We start from the raw sequence: 18,080 nt of genomic DNA on the forward strand, positions 1-18,080 counted from the left end.
CCAGGCTGTAGCGTGGGAGTGGAGGCAGTAACCCGGAGTTCTCCTTCCAGTGCCTCGTTCATGCAGCCTGGGGAAACCTGACTTGGCCATGGCCTGCCAGTGCTGATGGAGAAAGTGCCATAATTACATCATTTCAAGCAGTAGAAATACGACTGAGAATAGAGAGCTGCAGCAAACAACTCTGCTTTTCCTACTATGTCCAGTTTTGTTATCTATGAACATAGATCTGTCTAAGAGTATCTGGGAGTATGTTATAAATGATGGTCCCTACAGACAGACTGTATTTACCTTTAAGGTAAACACAAACTCCAGAAAATAAACGAAGTTGTTTGGAGAACTTGAACCGGTCACAGAAGAAATTAACATCATTAGTTGTGATTGACTGATGGAGTCGTTAAGGTCAGGCTTATAGAAAATCTAGCCTGACCTCAGGCACCTTCTGGGTCACAGATGCTCACCCTGTAACCTGCATCACATCTGTAACTCCTAGTTGAGCTAGAGCAGGGATTTGGGGAAGAAACCCAGTTAGGATTTAGAGATGGATTCAAAGTCTCCTTGTAAATCGACTAAATAGCTCCTGATCCTCTGAAAAAGCAGAGTGCTGTCAAAAAAGAGCAAGTGTGGGGAGGTAAAAAATATGTTTCTGAAGAGCAGTGACAATCACAGTATGGGGTAGACACACTCTTTGTTTTGAGATCCTTGCTAAAACCATGACAGCTTAAAGCACTCTGCAGAAATGAAACGCTGGAGCAAAATAAAGTGGGACTGCTGAGAGAGTGTTTTTGCAGCAAATTCCAGAGCTGAAAAGTGGAGGAACGCATTGACTGTATGCCCAGGAGAGAAAGCAAAAATGGATATGAACAAACGATTGCAAAACACTGTGTTTTTGCAGCCGAGCAAGTGATCATGCAGGTGTTTGGATCGAATGAGCTCTGCCCGGCTGTCGTGGTGGCAGAAGAGTACACACAGTGGGTAATTACTTCAGCCTGGCTGACAGTGATACATTTATTAAGCTGTGATAAGTCATTGCTTTCACTTGTCCGTCCAGGCCCGAAGTACTTCTATAGTGATAAAGTCCAAAAAGAGATTGTAAAGATTTCTACCTGCAGAAGCAAATTAAATTTCTGCCCCCATGCTACCAAGACTCTTAGCAGAGCAGATGATTTATGTCAAGAAGGTGACTAGCCTCTTGGCATAGGTAAGGGAAGCGGAGGAGCCGAGTCTAGGGAAAAATTCAGGGAGGCAGAAATTTGATCCCTCTGTAGAAGAGAAATTGCAGAGAGCCTCAGAGGCTGAAGCAAAGCATTCTCTTCTCATGGAGAAACCTTGAAAAATCTTTCAGTTGGCAGGAAACAGAGAAACAGGTTGGCAGTCACAAGGATACAATTTAAAAATTCAGATTCTGGACAGCAGCATTCTTTTCTTGTACAATTTTAGGTTTCCTGTTCCAAGCCTTGTATTTTTCTCCAAACTCATTTTTATTCTCTGCACTGAATTAAGATTTCTATTTTGCTCTGCAGTAAGCAGCAGTACCACATTATAAACACAAAGTCATGCAAATATACTAACCATCACTGTTGACAAACGCTGCTCCTGTAGGCTGGTTTTCAGCCAGCAATTCTGAAGATAGAGTGTATTAGTGCCTGGATTTTGCCAGTTCACAAGCTACAGTAAATGAATGACTCATTAGAAAAAAAATATATACATATATTTATTTTCTTCTCTTTGAACTCATCATTTAAGGCTAAATCCATTTATGGAGCTAAATGAGAATGGCAGAAAACAAAATAATGTGGACATGGCTTATAGGCATGCAATGAAAGTTGGCTTAGTTTTATTCTTTCTAGCCCAACATCTGCTATGGCTCTCAGGCCAGGGTCTCCATTGGAAAATGTTGGAAAACTATGCAACCACACACAGTTAAAGATAATCTATTTGACAAAAATAAAAAGGCAAATCCACCGATAAAGAATATTTTATGTCAGATGGTAAGCAAAAGGAAAAGAAGTAGTAGCATCTGCTCTAATAACACTTTGCAAAAACCTACACTATGAAAAAAGATCCTCGGAGATCTTTGTTGCAGGAAGCAGTGATCTGAAAAGTAGGTGGCACATAATCAGATGGACGAGACCTTTCAGTGCAATGCTCCAGTCCAAATGGATGACGAAGTACTTGGATACAAATACAGGGAACTATTGAGGAGGAGCAAAGGGTTTCTGTTGCATCGGGACTTAGTGCTGATGCAAGTGTAATGTGATCGCTGCGTTATGTCCTTTGTCCACAGCTCCAGGAGAAGGTTAATAGGTTAAACAAGGCTCATACTGGAACCAAACAAATGTTGAAAATGTGGGAAAATATGCCCTGGTAGCAACAGACTGCAGGAGCACAATGTGGGTAATTTAGAAAGAGATTAAAAGATGACTTGATCATAACAAGTAAGTACCGACACGGGGAATAGAAATTAAGATAATGGGCTCTTGAGTCTTTCAGGCCCATATGTAAAAAGATCTAGTGGCTGGAAGCTGAAATTAGTCAAATTAAGAGTAGAAAAAAGTACATGCCTGATGATGAGAGTAAATTAACCAATGGGACCACTGGCTGGGCGTTGGGAAACATATTAATACATATATCACTGGGAATATGTAAACCAGCGAGGTATTTTTCAAAACAGCATTGTAGGAAGGTCTTCTGACTAGTATCACGGAGATAGTTTGCAAGGATAAACTCAGGTTAAATAATCTATGAGTTCCTGACTGTCTCTGGTGATTAAGACGTAAAGATACAAGAAGAGTTATAGTTCCCTCTGCTCTGGCCTGGTTGGAGTTAGTCTTGTTTGTAAACCACACGAGGGCTTCAGAGGTTTTCCCAAATGCGTGTCTCGTGGCCCCCCATGACAGGAGGCAGAAGCGGGATGGATTTGCAGTGACTCCTCGCACCCAAGCACCAGTCACCCGGGGTGTGCTGAGTAAGAGGAGCCAGCGGAGTAAGATAAGAAAGTAATTGTGCAGCCGTCACTGAAACACAAGGCATTGTAGTCCTGGAGATTGGCAGAGGTTAATTAAAAGTGTGAATTTCAAATTATGCCATTAAACTGGTACAAATCCCATTTGGAACACTCATTTTTCATTCCAAAACCACAGGCTCTAATTTAGTTTAAAGAATAGTGTTCAAGTAACCTAAGATGGGAACCGTTTAAACCCCAAATGCACATATATGCACGTGAAAGAGTGCATCACTTAGTGGTTCGAGCAGCCCAGTGCAAAACGGTATGTGTCTTAAACCTCATAGTCTCGTGGAAGAGACATGTGTGTGCAATTAATATTTTTAACTAGTGGGTCAATGTTGCCCTCCTCCTGTGTCTATCTTTCCCATGCATATTACATGTACTTCAAGCATATGTCAATGCAAGAAGATTTCCCTGTTCTCCAGGACCGGAGTGCTAGTTCTTTCTGTGCTTCAGGTGACTGCAGAAAAGGTAACTATCCAGATAAAAAGTGTTTTTCAACAACTTTTGAGATTTCAACATTCCTTTTATATTGCACTGGAGCATAAGCATTTCACAAGCTGCTTTTGTCCAAAAAGTTATTTCAAGTCCTGAAACTCTGAAGCTTCTGAGTTGCTTAGGTTTCTGTGGTTGAAGAGACCCTGAGGACCCTGAAGAGACCTCAAAAACCTTAACAAAAGCCTGAAAATGCTAACCCTTCAGAAAATCCTTAGCTTTCCATGGACTTGCAAATTTAACATTCAGCTGAAGATTGGAGTGTTAAATGGGATTTCTTTTTCTTCAGTTGCTTATAGTGTTTACTTGCTCAGTCTCTGCCGTGCAATAATTATTTTGGGAGGGAAGTTGGAGCTTTTTCCATTAGTCAAAGAAATGAAAGTCTTCAGTCTCTTTTATTTTGGAAAAATTAAAGCCTGACTTTAAGGCCTTTCTGCTGAGTCAAATTTATACTATGTTCTTGTTGCTCAAACAAAATGTTTCAAGGGTCATTTTCAGTACAGCTGGAGTGACTTTTTAGGCACAATCCATGCTTAAAATGCCTTGGCTGAAATTGTTTCTAACACGACATTTCTGTGCAGCAGCTCTTTGGCTACTTTATTTAAAGGAAATATTTTGTGTGGATGCGAGTGCAACGCAAATGGTCTGTTACATCCTGTTACTTTTCCAACCTGGCTTCAGGAATGGGGTAAGGGGTACATTATGACAGCTCTTGCGGCTCATGAAAGGCCACCTTTTATTCTGAAATAGAAATTGAAGGATTTCTCTGTACTTTGAGAAGCAAAAGCTAAATTTATCACTGGCTTCACAATAGAGAAACCTAGTTCGTCTCATTGGAGAGAGATTGAAAAGGGTGATTTTCATTTTATTACATAGTGGCAGACATTTCATCCAAGAGAGTTGTGCCAGTCATACGTGCACTCATTTAACATTGTGTATGACTTTGGATTTGTGGTTTACGAAATAAGCTGTGAGTTATTCTGGAGATTATTTTAGGAATACTGTTTGGAAATGAGTGTCACAGAAGTTTGAGTCTTCCTCTAAGCATCATAGCTGTAGGTGACCATGGGAAATATTTGGACAGTTCAGATGTCACTTCTGAGAAATATATTCAAATCCAATACATAAAATTTTATTTTATAAACTTTTTTTGCAAAAGTTCGTGCATCTTTCCAATACAATGACCAGGGAGAAAGACCCATGGTGCTTTGCAATATCCAGTGCAATGTCATGATGATTAGAAGAGGCATTAAGGAAGAACCAGCATTTATCAGCAGGCTGACTTGTCCCACAATTCTGATTTTATTTGAGCAAAAACCAGTGATAGTTTAATATAGTTAAATCTCTTGGGACAAGGCAGATAATCTTGCAGTTCAGCCATTATATTAGCCACAAGGAGACCTGATTTCCATTCCAACTTCTGATACCTTTATCAATAGTGGAAATCAATCGGATTAAGCTGAAGGCACCTAATTGTTGCATCTCAGAAACACTGTACAGAAACAAAGACCACATGAGCCATACAACATGTGTGTGGTGGCTCTCACATGTCCTGCTCTGTTCAACCGCTGCAAATGCAGTGTGCAGCTTTCTCCCAGATATGCAATAAACACATTGCACTTTTGTGGCTCTGGACTTGCTTTGCACACTGAGACTGATCCAACAGCGTGGGGAGAGGGAACTTCTGGGCATGAAGATCTCCTAGTGGCCTGCTAGATAACCGCAAATCCTGACAAAGGAAAAGTATCATTGTTTTTCAGTCTGGGCTTCCCCCCTCTCTTTTTTTTCTGAATGATTTTTCTGGGCAATAAGAAATTTGAAAAGAAACAATCAGCAGGGAAACCCAGATGACTGGCAGCTCTACTGAGGCTATTTAGCTTCTTTTAAAACAATTCTCAGGTTTGCAAAGAAGGCGCTTTTTTTTTGTGTGCAGGAATTGATTTTTGGTTTGCATTTGTGTAACATGCAATAAATAAAACCTCTGATCCACCTGGAGCCTCCAGGGCCCCTCTGTATAGCCTGAGATCAACGAGTTCATTCAGTAGTGTAAATCACAGAAATGTAAGAAGGAAGCTTAAACAACTGGGTTCATCAAAGCTCTGCACTGAGGGAAAATATCCCTTATTCCTGCCCTGCTCCCCAGGCAGAGTGTTCATCTCATGTTCTTGCAAACATTCACCAGAGAGGACTCCTCGGCTCCCTGCTTCGTTGGCATTTCAGTTAAAGATGTTTCTCTAAAAGCCAAATGAAATCTTGGAGGTGATAATTTCTCTGGTGGAGCAAAATTGATTGTCTTCACATTTATGACCCATTCAACCTATGTTAGCATCCTTGCCATGCCCATTCCCTATATCTGTCCACAACCCTCCACCTGTCTGAGCAGTTCATGCTTGCTGGATGGCTGAACCCTGTTTCTCTTCTGCAAATTCTTTCCATTTTCTTACATTTTCCTTCCTTGAAGTACAGTGCTCAGAACACGGGGTAGCACCTCAGTATCCTGTATCCTACCCCCAGCTCTCCTGTTCATATCTCGCAGTGATATCTGCCATTTCACTAGCAAGATCAGCACATGGTTCACTCACAGAGAGTTGTAGGTTACTAACACCTGCAAATCTTCTCCAGTTACTAAACGCTCCTTTAAAACAGGGAACAAAACCAGACACCGAGATGATGCCAACAGTGACAGCTACTAAAGATGTAGATGTTCAGCTAGAAAATCCTTCTTCTGACCATCCCGTTTTTCAATTTGAATGGAATATTGGCCACAGGTATGCAAACAGCTAAATGCAGATCAGCTGCATTTTTGTTACCAATAATGAAGGCCCTCAGATTTTCTCAGGCCCATCTCCTGTTAAGACAATAAGCTACAGCTGAACATAAATGCTGTAAGCTATTAAAATGTTATGACTGTATGCCTGAAACGCTGACAAATAAACTAGTGTAACTGGCATTTGACTCATGGGGTCACATTTCATTTAACTTAAGAAAATAAATAATAAGATATGACAGTTCTGTTCATGCAGAAATAAAATTGTGCTGTCTCAGGAAGTGGGTGTTCACACACAGTGCCAGTTTCTGTCGAATGTATGCAAAATATATAAATCAGCTGAGCTGATTTGACATTAATTACATGTTTAATTTTTCCTACAGTAAACTGCGTAATGAATAAAAAACTCTAAAGGGGGAGGAAGTGAAATCCCACTTCCGTTGCCTCTCAAATACTTCAAAATTGAGTCTATGTTTGCAATCACTGAAATCTGGCTGTATGCAGTAAAAGGTGGTTGGTGATACTGCAGTGACATCCCTCACTTGTTCTTCAGTGTTGTCGATTCAAAATTAGCTCTTCCACATATTTGGAGCATGGCTTTGGGAAAAAACCTTCTTCTATTGTGCATCATAATAAGCTATGCATCAGTGGACCTTAATCATTCCTTGCCCTGAATCTCTAGCTGGAAAAATGCCATAGTAACCCTCCTTTCTCCCAGCGTTATTTAAGACGTGTGCTCCTTTGTGGCAAGGGTTGATGGTGAGGACAGGTTGGGACAGAATCAGATTTACCAAGCTGCTAGGTATCCACGTGACTGCTGTGCTCTTATTTTATCTAGTTAGATTTATCATAAACTAAAAGATTGCATTTTACCAGAGAGTCAGGGAATCTTTGTGCTCAGAAGTGCTCAGAAAACACAACCCTCTGGGAGGAAAGGGTAGTGCAAAACTTTCAAGGTTGCTGTTGGTCTTGAGAGAATGGTGGTTTCTTCCATGTTCATCCTGTGGTCTGCCTGTCCTGCCTGGGACCAGCCCATGAAAGTCATTTAGTTAACTAAAGATAGGTACCTACTGCTAGATCTGGATAGCAACAGGGCACATGACACTTAATTCTTTTTGTTGTCCATCCCCTAGGGCCTAAATCCTCAAGTACACTTGTAGGGTCCTAAATATCTTGAAGATTTTGAGACCTGGTGGAATATCCAAGGCTTCTTAGTGGCCTAGAAAGATATTTGGTTACATTTAGTTTCCAAAACCTGTCTTATATCTCTAACTGGCCACCTTAGCATCTAAATTCCCTTAAAATTTTAATGTAGATAGTTCTAAAAATACAATATAAGTCATCAAGCACTTAATCATTTTAAATACTGCCAGGGCCTGCTGAAATTTATCTGAGAATATTCACAGACTCAACCAGAACAACATTAAAGTCTTCAGACAATAGCACTTTCCCTCTGGAGCATAGGAGAGAGGCCAAAAGGCTTTGAAAGATCAAAAAGCATTGCTGTATTTAGAAAGAGGCAGGAAAGGGAAGTGGAACCACAGGTCAGATAATTTGCATTTCTGGAGTTATACTGGAGAAACTGGAATAAGAGTGGAGAAACTGGAATGAATCTGACATCCTGAGGGATATTGTGCCAAAGTGGAAGGTGATTTGAGAAATACTTTGTATGTACAAACAGTCTGGACAAATTAGAGATCTTTTACATTTTTGAATAAGCAATTGCTTATACACAAGCTGGGGACAGCTGGATCAAGAGTCTGCAAAGAACTAGAGGTGGAAACCTCAGACTGCTGTGGAAAAAAAAAAAAAAAAATCATCCTGGGGCATGCATACAGGAGTACTGTATAATAAACCTTACCTTCTGTGCAATTATGGTCTCAAGCTGGCCAAACATGGGCCCCGGGAAGCAAGAAAGACATGAAATAATAGGAGATAGTCCAGGGGGAAAAAATCCCAAAGAAAACCCAATAAAAATTACTAGGAATCTAGAAAACAGAGATAGAAAGGGCTGGGGTTGTTTAGTTTAGAGAACAGAAGGCAGAGGGGAGATACACGAGAGCTTAAATGTTTAAAATATTGCTATAGAGAGGAAATATCCGTTTTCCATATGCAGTGCAAGAAGTTAGGGGTATGAGTTGTAGTAAGGGCGAGAGGGATCAGTCTCCAAAATCCAATGGGTTAGCACTGGAGTAGGCTTTCTGGGGAGGTGGGAGCTTCTCCCTCCATCTGTGGAGATGTCTGAGCATGGGCCTGGGTAAGAGCAGTTTGAGCAGAGCTGAAACAGCCTTTGTGCAAGGAGGTAGACTAGGTGACCTCTATCATGGCTGAAAAATTAGGCCCTTAGTTTCCCTGTCACTCATATTTTTCTCTGTAAAATGGGGACAATTCATAGCAAGCCATGCTATTACCTTAAATCTGTCAAAGATTATGAGGAGCTCAGATGCCTCAGGAGCAAAGGAAAGGAGGTGTATAAGCTTCTGAGGTTGATCAGCAGCCTCTTAAAACCATGATTTAAGTGGCATAGTGCTGTTGTGTTATAATTCAGATGCTGCTGTACTGAGTTCCCTGCAGGGAATGGAGCTTTCCTCCCCGCCCCCCCTAACATTATCAAACACGGTGTCAGAGACAGTATTTGAGAAACCCACCATAGACCAAGAGCTGTGATCTTTATTTTCCTGGGACAGCATTTTTGATGAGGCCATTGGCCTGTATCTATGTGGCTGTTAATGAAGGACTGTCAACTCTTACAGCACACAGGCAGCACGGAAGAATCAGTCCTGCAAAAAGCCAGCTCGTGGCAGCCAAGCGTTCCTGTTTTGTATTGGGCTCTACTAGAATAGAGGGAGAGGATTGCTAACTGGAAGGGGAGCTTAAACTGGACTCCATCTCAAATAGGAATTTGGGCTGAAAATGTATTTTCTGAATTGCAAGAATGTTGAGGCAGCGCCACAAGAACACTGCCCAGATTTGATTGTCAAATGTTGAGTTTTCCTGAAAGGAAATTATTCATTATTAAAAGGTAAACATAATAGTCTGGCAGCAATTTAGGGTCCAGCAAATAAGACAGCCAAAAAAAAGGTAATTTCTTTGAGACCATGCCTTCAGGATTTAGGCGTGTGAATGCAGCAAATGAATTGTCATGGCTTAATAAGTTACTGGTGATGAGCTGAGTTGTAGGACATTGGTGGGCTGTAGCAAAGTGATGGCTTAGGATGGGGAATAGCTGAGATACCTGCAACTGAGACAAAGACCCAAGACGAAAGCTTTCACAGTGGGGAGAAGCTTATCTTGTCACCAAAACATCTCCTCCATCTCTAGCTTTTTTCAGAGTGCTGTGATACTATTCACTGATGCTTTAATACTGGTCCCAGCAGGCCAGACCCCTTGGAAATTATCAATTAAATAGAAACTAGAAGTTTGACTAAGTGCAACACAGGAAGTCATTGGAAAATTCATAGAAAAATTCAGGTTTTCCTGCACCTGACCCAAATCTTCTCCTACAAGAGCTTGCAGTGTCCTGACCACTATTTTAAACACTGCAGAGCTGATCTTGCTCACAGAATAGAACAAGCTTTTTTTTTTTTTTTTTTTTTTTTTTTTGACAGTTTTAAATAAATCTTTATTAGAGTTACAGATCTTAGAGCCAGAGGAAACTGCTAGGACTCTGTCTGACCTCCTCCCAGGCACCCATGGGAGTTCTCCAGGAAACCCCTCGTTTTCTGGCTGAGCTGAAACAACTCAGGTAGTCTCCCCACTTTGGTTTAATGACTTCTCATGGCTGAGAATACACTACTTGCACAGGTAAATTACACCAGAGGCTAATTGCTTTATTGTTCAAAAAATGCAGTCTGTATTTCCTGCCAGGTTTCTCCCAGCTTCTGCTTTCAGACATGGATCTTCTCACACCTTTGGCCTGGGAAGATCCCACCTGAGAGAAAACTTTTGTGCAGGTACTCAGAAAACAGATCAAGTCATCCCTTCCACTTCTCTTGATGAGTTTATTAAGCCTCTTGCTGTTTGGCAAGTTTTTCACACTTGAAATAAAACAAAATAACTTCCCTCTACTACATACTTATCTCTGTCCTGCAAAGTATTGTTTTAAAATCTAAATACTCTGCAAGCAAGCTGTGCTGTTGTGTTTGGAGATTGCTTATTCCAGGTCATAATGTTCTCCTGGAGTGATGAACTTGTTCAGCAAGAACATCTAAGGGGAGAATCTGGAATTTAAAATTTTGGATTTTAATGTTGGAAGTAAGGAGGGACTGTTTTCAGTGCATCCTCAAAGTGTCTGATTAAGGACTAGGTACTAAAGAGGGATAACATATCCTTGTATTTAACACAGCAGCTGTCTGGGATTTGGAGATTAAAGGGCAATCTTTACACCTCAGAGGTAATCTCCTCATTAAATGCTGGATCTGGAAATGCCCCGGGCTATAATGCAAAGGTCTGTATGGAAAAAGAAGAGAAGGCTGTCCATTTGGTATGTGTGGTAGCATAAATTGCAGATTTTCATGGAATGGGCAACAGAACAGTAATTTATTCAGCATGATTTCTTATCAGGAAATTGCCTATTTTGAGGCAAGAGTAATGTACACTGCTGTGGATTTGCAGCTGCTGGTAATGATGAACACCTAATCATTTATAAAATTTGTATCATTGTGCCTTCCTGTATTGTTTCCTAACAGCCTTGTTGATTCAGTTTAAGATAGTCATAGAGTAAATACCTTGCTAATGTGGAAAGGATACAGTGTTCATACAGTCATGAATTATTGAATACTGACTCTTGATTTAGTTATTGAGGTATTTACTATATGTCTGTTTGGACTAAATAGAGATGTTAGCAAAAAGTTCAGTGAAGCAAGAATTAATCAAGATAGCAGCACCTATAACCCCTAAGGAATCCTGAATTTGCATCTGCAATAATGGGCTCTCTACACTGCGATAGGACCATGGGAACCTCTGAAGTCTGCTCTAGTCTGATCCCCACTGTCACATTATCCATTCCATAAAATGATTTAGATCACCTTCAGCCTCCTGACAAGGACCCAATCCTCAGCATCGCTGTACTAATGGGTACAGATCTTCGGATGTCCAGCTGAAATGAGTTCCAGTTTGCCCCTACGTATTCTTGTGCCAGCATCATCCTGTACTTTAAGTTCGTCTGCTCCACTTGTGGTCTATTTCTGTCCTTCCCCAGACATCTACAAAAAGCAATTAAATCTTGTCTTAGCCTTTCTTTATTAAACCTAACAAGCCCAAACATCCTTCACCTTCTCTTAGGAGATCACCAGTGCCTTATACCCTTTATAGTCCTCCTTAGCAATTGTTCTAGTGCCAATTTTTTTTTTCTTCAAAGAGCCTGTCCAGAACTGCACAGAGATGAAATCTCACCTCGGCCTGTTTCACTGGCATTGGGGTGATCTTCACTGGAATTAATTGTCTCCACATATCGTAGCACTGATTTTTTTCTTCTTCCAGCCCTGTGATGTTGGTGGCTAGACGTCATTTCCATTCCTGCTAACCGGTGAGTGTCAGATGGGACAGATATTCCTCCCTAAGCATTGTGCTTGCACAGTGTTCTGCTGTCTCTTCAAATGTGTTATTGTATGTCAGCACAATGGTTGGGTTTATTTACTTTTCTCTAAGCCTTAAGGCCATCCAGTTCTTCCTCCTGATATTCCTGCTTTACTCAGAGTTAATGATGCTCCAACAGATTTAATGGGAACACTACTAATTTAGATCACAGAACGGTTTGGGTTGGAAGGGACCTTAAAGATCACCTAGTTCCAACCCCCCTGCCATGGGCAGGGACACCTTCCACCAGACCAGGTTGCCCAAAGCCCCATCCAACCTGGCCTTGAACACTTCCAGGGATGGGGCATCAACAGCCTCTATGGGCAATCTGTTCCACCACGCTCACAGTAAAGAACTTCTTCCTTACATCTAATCTAAATCTATCCTCCTTCTCTAAGGTCTCCCTGGAGCCTTCTCTTCTCCAGGCTGAACAACCTCAACAGCCTCAAGTTCACCTCCACCTGTGCCTTGGCTTTCCCGATCCCCTCCCTGCACTCCCAGGCCATACCCCTATAATCTCCTCAGGATGTATATCCCTGCCTCCACTGCCTATGCATTTTGGTTTTGTGTTTTGAGTTGGCTAAGAGGTCTTGACTTAACCAAGCTGGCCTCCTGCCTCCCCTGCCTGACTTCTTGCATGTAGGGATTAAGAGCTCTTGCACCCTAAGGAAAATGTCTTTAAATATCTCCCAGCTCTCATTCACTCCTTTGCCTCTGAGGGCAGTTTCCCAAGAGATCAGCACTGACACCCTAAACAGCCAAAAGTTTGCCTTTGTGAAGTTTGGGATCCTGACTCTACTTTTTACCGGTCCTCTACCCCTCAAGATTGAGAATTCAACCAGGGCATGATCACCGCAGTCCAGGTTACCTCCAGTCTTGACCTCCCCGATAAGTTCTTCCGCATTAGTGAGCAATAGGTCCAGCAGTGCCTCTCCTGTGGTTGGGCTCTCTATCACCTGTACTAGGAAGTTGTCCTCAATACATTCCAGCAGTTTCCTGGACTACTTCCAGGAAACTGTGCTGCTTTTCCAGCCGATGTCTGGGTGGTTGAAGTCCCCTATCAGAATCAGGGTCTGCAAGCATGATGTTTCCTGCAGTTGAAGAAAGAACTCTCCATCAAACTCCCCTCCTCGATTGGGTGGCGTGTAGTAGACACCAACCACAAAGTTGCTTTTGTTGGCTTGGTCTCTAATTTTCACCCATAAGCTCTCGACCTGTGCTTTGCTATTCTTCAAAGATAGCTATGTGCAATCAGTTACATTTTTGGCACAGAAGGCAACTCCCCCACATCTCCTTCCTTGCCTGTCCCTTCTGAATAGTTTATAGCCATCGGTCATTGCACTCCAAGCACGCAGTTAATCCCATCAAGTTTCTGTGATAGCAATCAGGTCATAGTTTTCCATGTGGGCAGCTACCAGCTCCTCCTGTTTGTTTCCCACGCTGCGTGGGTTGGTACAGAGTCACCTGAGCTGGGCTATCAGCCACATCCCCTTTTTGGAGGAGTTTGCCCTAATTCCCTTGAGCAACTCACAGGCATTTCCCTGTTACTTCCCGATGCCTCAGTAGCCACTGACTCCTCTTTAGTGCTTAGAACTCCATCCCCTTCCCCTGCTAAATCTAGTTTAAAGCTCTGTTTATAAGTCCAACCCAGCTTGTTGCCCAGGACAACAAACCCAGCACACCAATACAAATACTAAAATTCCCCGAGAAACTCTTCCAGTAGCTGTGTTATAAAGAAATATTTCTATTTTAACACTATTTCCTTTTTCTAGCCTCTTCCTTTCCTACCATAGTGTTAACTTATGCTTCATCTTCTCTTGCATAATTTTGTATCTGGTACCTTACAAATTTTTTTATTTTTTTTAAACCACCAAATAGATTTGATCTATGGCATTTCTTGCCTAAGTCTCTAATCCGGCATGCTTGTAAAATTCTGTTTAATTTTATCTCATTTTCCATCATCACCATGTCTTCAACTACTTTCTAAATCTTCACATATAACCAAAATTGAATTAATTAGTCATTGGTACACATATGAGTCTTTCCCAGTCCTCTACCTTAAGTAGATATCTGAGCTCATAAATCCAAGTCTTGCATTGCTCTTAAACAATACTGTGTTTGATCATTTAGCTTGATTATATGTTCTGGCTACTTCACCTATTGATGACACATGCCCTAAATGTAGGATCTCATCATCATCAGGTCAATACCCTAAATAGATGGAGGGTAGCGTTCAGAGTCTTGTCAGTCCAGGTTTTCATATGAATAATTGCATCCAGGCAGTTTTCAAGTGACAAAACCCAGCTAGTTTTCAAGAGGCAAACTTTTTTTCAAAAACCTGTAAGCATTTCTGTAATTCATAAAGAAGGACTTTTCCAGAGTGCTATTGACTGGACACTTTGGAAATGAATCCTTCTTTCTCCTTCTATCCTTGAACCTCAACTGTCTTTACATCATGTCCTTACTCCTTCTGCAGGTGATAATTTGTCCTTTCAGGACTTGTTTATAGGGTTTCCCTTGACTTCAGCAGCCCACTTATCTTTGTCTGTCCATCCCCCTCACATTTTTCTGCCTCCTTACCCAAAACTCAGGTTTCTGATGGTAAGATAATCTGGAGTGAATGCAGACCAAGAGCTGACATCCATGTTCAGTGCAAGAGAGAAAATTGCACGTGTTGGGTGCAAAGTGCTTCTGTCAGGTAGCTATCAGGGCATCCAGTGGGCTAAACCCTGCACCACCCAAGGCTTAGGTTTATCCTGACAAAGCTGTGGGAAAATGCATGTATCAAGTTGTTTCTCAGCTCATGCCTATAACCTTCTCCTTGCACTTGCTCTCATGCCGCCCCAAACATAAACTTGTGTCTTTCCTCACAGGGCACCCAGACCGAAAAAATATAAAAAAGGCTACAGCTGCAGGAAAAGCCAGAGATCCTGGTGCAAAGAGATCAGGGCTGCATCCTTCTTGGTCTTAGCTGCCCCCTCCTCCCAGCAGACGTCTGATACGTGCACTTTTTTGTACTGTGGAGAGAGAAAATACTTACACAACTAAATTATGCATATCTATTCACTTCCTGCTGGGTCTGTGCTTGTGTTTCTTTGATATTGTGGGTTCTTTACTGACCCAAAGGGAAAATGCATATTTTGGCATGTCTTGCCACTAACTATGGGAACAGAGGGTATCGTGAAACATGGAATGACCTCAAAAGACATCAAGTAGGTAGCAATTAAATAGGAAAACAGCTTATGGAAGAGACTGAGTTAACAGTTTGCTGTTAGAACTGTAACAGCTAATTTTTTAGAGACTAAAAATGGGTATTGCCCAGCACTTTCTTATCCTTCCTGCAGCCAAGCTTTATGATGCATTACAGTTTTTGATCGGTTAATAGAAAACAAACCAATTTGTGAGCTTTCCTATTGAAAGTGTAATGTAATCATTCCTATAACAGATCGTTATCTGTGAGGAACAAGATTATTTTGCAAGGGCCATGATGGGTTAAGAGTAATTATCGACTAATAAACATGCCTGAAATCTTGTACTGAGAGGCATGGTTGTCTTTTTCTTTTCAAGAGAATTAAATTTAAGCGATGCTGTTGTGCTGCTAGTGCCAAAAAAACAAAGCATGAGATTCTTGAGAACACTGAACTCTTGGTGACCTCTCCAATGACAACGTTAGCACTTGGCAGTACTTGGTAGGAAAAAGCACTCTGAGAACAGATCACAAGCCTAAGCCTTACTGCTAAAGGCAATCCTACATAGTATGAATTGCACTCACCTCTGAACCACTCCACTGGATTTCAAAGAAGTTACAGCAGTGTAAAGCTGGAGCAAAGCAATGGCCAATCTGTCCAGTTGCCATTTCATTGACATTTAGGTGCATTTGCAAATGGGAGATATAACAATTTTAAATTTCTCATGCTGAGGTTGGACACAGAAGGCCAAACACCTGGGACACCACAAGCCTTCAGTGGAAGATTCTGGACCAGATCCAAATGAACGGGGTTGCAACCAAACCCATGGAGAGTTTTGTGTGATGCCATACATCGTGCACTTGCAAAATTAGGACTGAGGGTACCCAAGGCCAGTTCCTGCTCTCCCCGATGGCCACGTCACGCTGTCCTGACTACAAAGCCCTTTTGCATCTGTCCCCAAGGTGTTGCTCCACCTGGAGCAGGCACAAGAAGCACCAGGATCTGGACAAGGGGTGATGGAAAGCACAGCTGCAGCTAAAACCAGCAAAGCTGGAAGTAGCTTAAGCTGGGAGTGAGAGTTAATGGAGGCAGGAGACGGAGAACATAACTTGGCATTTTCCAACAGGGGGCAAAAGGCGACTAATGGATTAGAAACCAGATGCAGCCCTACTGTGGATTTACCCAATCTGAAATAAAAAAAACAAGAAAACTCCATTAGTGTAATACATCTTTCACACAGCTGTGACCAAGCTGCAGGCTCTGTGTGTGGAGGGAACAACAATTTCCCTTGCTCTGAGCATTAGTACATTAGTGTCATCTTGGATGAAGAGGGAGAAAATGAGAAATTGAAAGTGTAAGGAATCTTGTTTCTCTGAAGAGGCAGCCCATGGGACAGAGGTGGATCCTGCAATCCCAGCCCTGCAGGGATGCTATTTAAGGACCGACGATGTGTTTCCCTGTCCCTCTGTTTCCACTGTTTGCTGCTGAGGTCCTGGTCCTTACCTCAAAGTCTCACGATTGCTTCCCCTCCAGTGTTGCCAACAAGGTAAAGAAGCCCTTTTACTTTAAGAGGGGAGCAGAGAAAACCGCACACAGAGAGGATTCGAGAAAGCTAAAACTGTCCCTGTCTTTACCCCAGGCTGGCTCCTTGGGTTCAGCATGCTTCATAGAGCATGGATTTAGTTGCTGAAGTTTGTCTTATTCACACTGAAGCCATGCCAAACCAAAATTACACCCGTTGCTGTTGTCTAGCCTTGAGAACATGCAACAGCCTGGTCCTGGGCAAGCCTGGAGGTGCCTTCACCCTCACAGTGCTGAGCAGCCCCGTCCCTGCGTCATGCCTGCGTCCTCCCAGCAGCTGAGAATTAAACATCGTCCACTTAGGTTTCCTGAAGGCTTGGCTCAGCTGAATACATTTACACTCAATGTCCTCTGCTCTCTTCCTGTTCATTTTTAGCTTCTAATATCCTTATAGCTAAAAAATGCCACTAGGAGAAATGTCTCTGCTCACACCAGAGTGTCCAGGTAAGCGCCTTTGCCCCAAGTCTGCAGACTACTCTGGAGGAAAGTGGGCTTAAACCTTTCTTCTGGACCTGTGCTCCTTTGCAAAATACTTAAGTAAACTGGGGGGAAAAAAATGAAACTGATCTGGGCTGGGACAGTCTTGCCCAGTGGTTGGAGCAGACCTCTTGGTGATGAGGAGATATTGATGGGCAGGACTGCAAATCCAGCACCACACATGTGGTCCTGGGGTGTCTGAGTTGTTGTGGGGACATAGCCCTCAGCTGCTCTCTGGGCCTCCAAGGCAACGGGTCATGTAAATATCTTTGATGGCCTTAAACATTGGGATATGAACGCTTCCCACAATTGTTATTGCTCTAGACAGTGACAAGTCATTGCTTTTATCAGGAGCAAGCTATTAAAATATAGAAACACAAGAAAAAAGTTGACATGCTACAGAGGAGAGAGAAGAAAGTCAATACCATGAAGTCAGAGACAGATGGAGAAGAAATAAAGAAAATTACAACAGTTTCAGAACATTAAATTTGCAAATAAAAGAAAATGCGAGACCAACTATGATGAAAGCCCGGAGTGGTGAAAACTGGTGTATTTCTTCAGAGATCAATAAAACAGGCCCAGCTACTGAGATTTTGACTGATCAGCTGGGAAAAGTTGCTTTAGTGAATATGTAAAGGGTTCCATCTCCTGAAACCCATGAGAACCCTGCCTACCATGGGGGTCTGTCCCTGTAGTCCCTCCTGACCACCAGCCTGCATTAGCTCCTTGTCTTCTTCAAGGAGAAGGTAAAGGCTTGTTGAAGGACTTGCCCCTAGCAGCACACTCTGCTGTGTGGCCAGGAGCATGCGTGGGAGACTTTCTGCAAATTATCCTGACTTTTTTTCTTGTTAAAATTCTGGCTTTCTAAAGGCCATGCCTTTCACCTGTTCCAGCGCTCGTCAGGGAGGACGTGGTGGGGACCAGGAGAGAAAGTTGGCCAGGTTGAGCAATCAATATATACACAGGAGTAAAAGGGTCAGCACAGTGCAGC

This window comes from Accipiter gentilis, chromosome 25 (genome assembly GCF_929443795.1).
Source record: "Accipiter gentilis chromosome 25, bAccGen1.1, whole genome shotgun sequence".
Lineage (NCBI taxonomy): Eukaryota > Metazoa > Chordata > Aves > Accipitriformes > Accipitridae > Astur > Astur gentilis.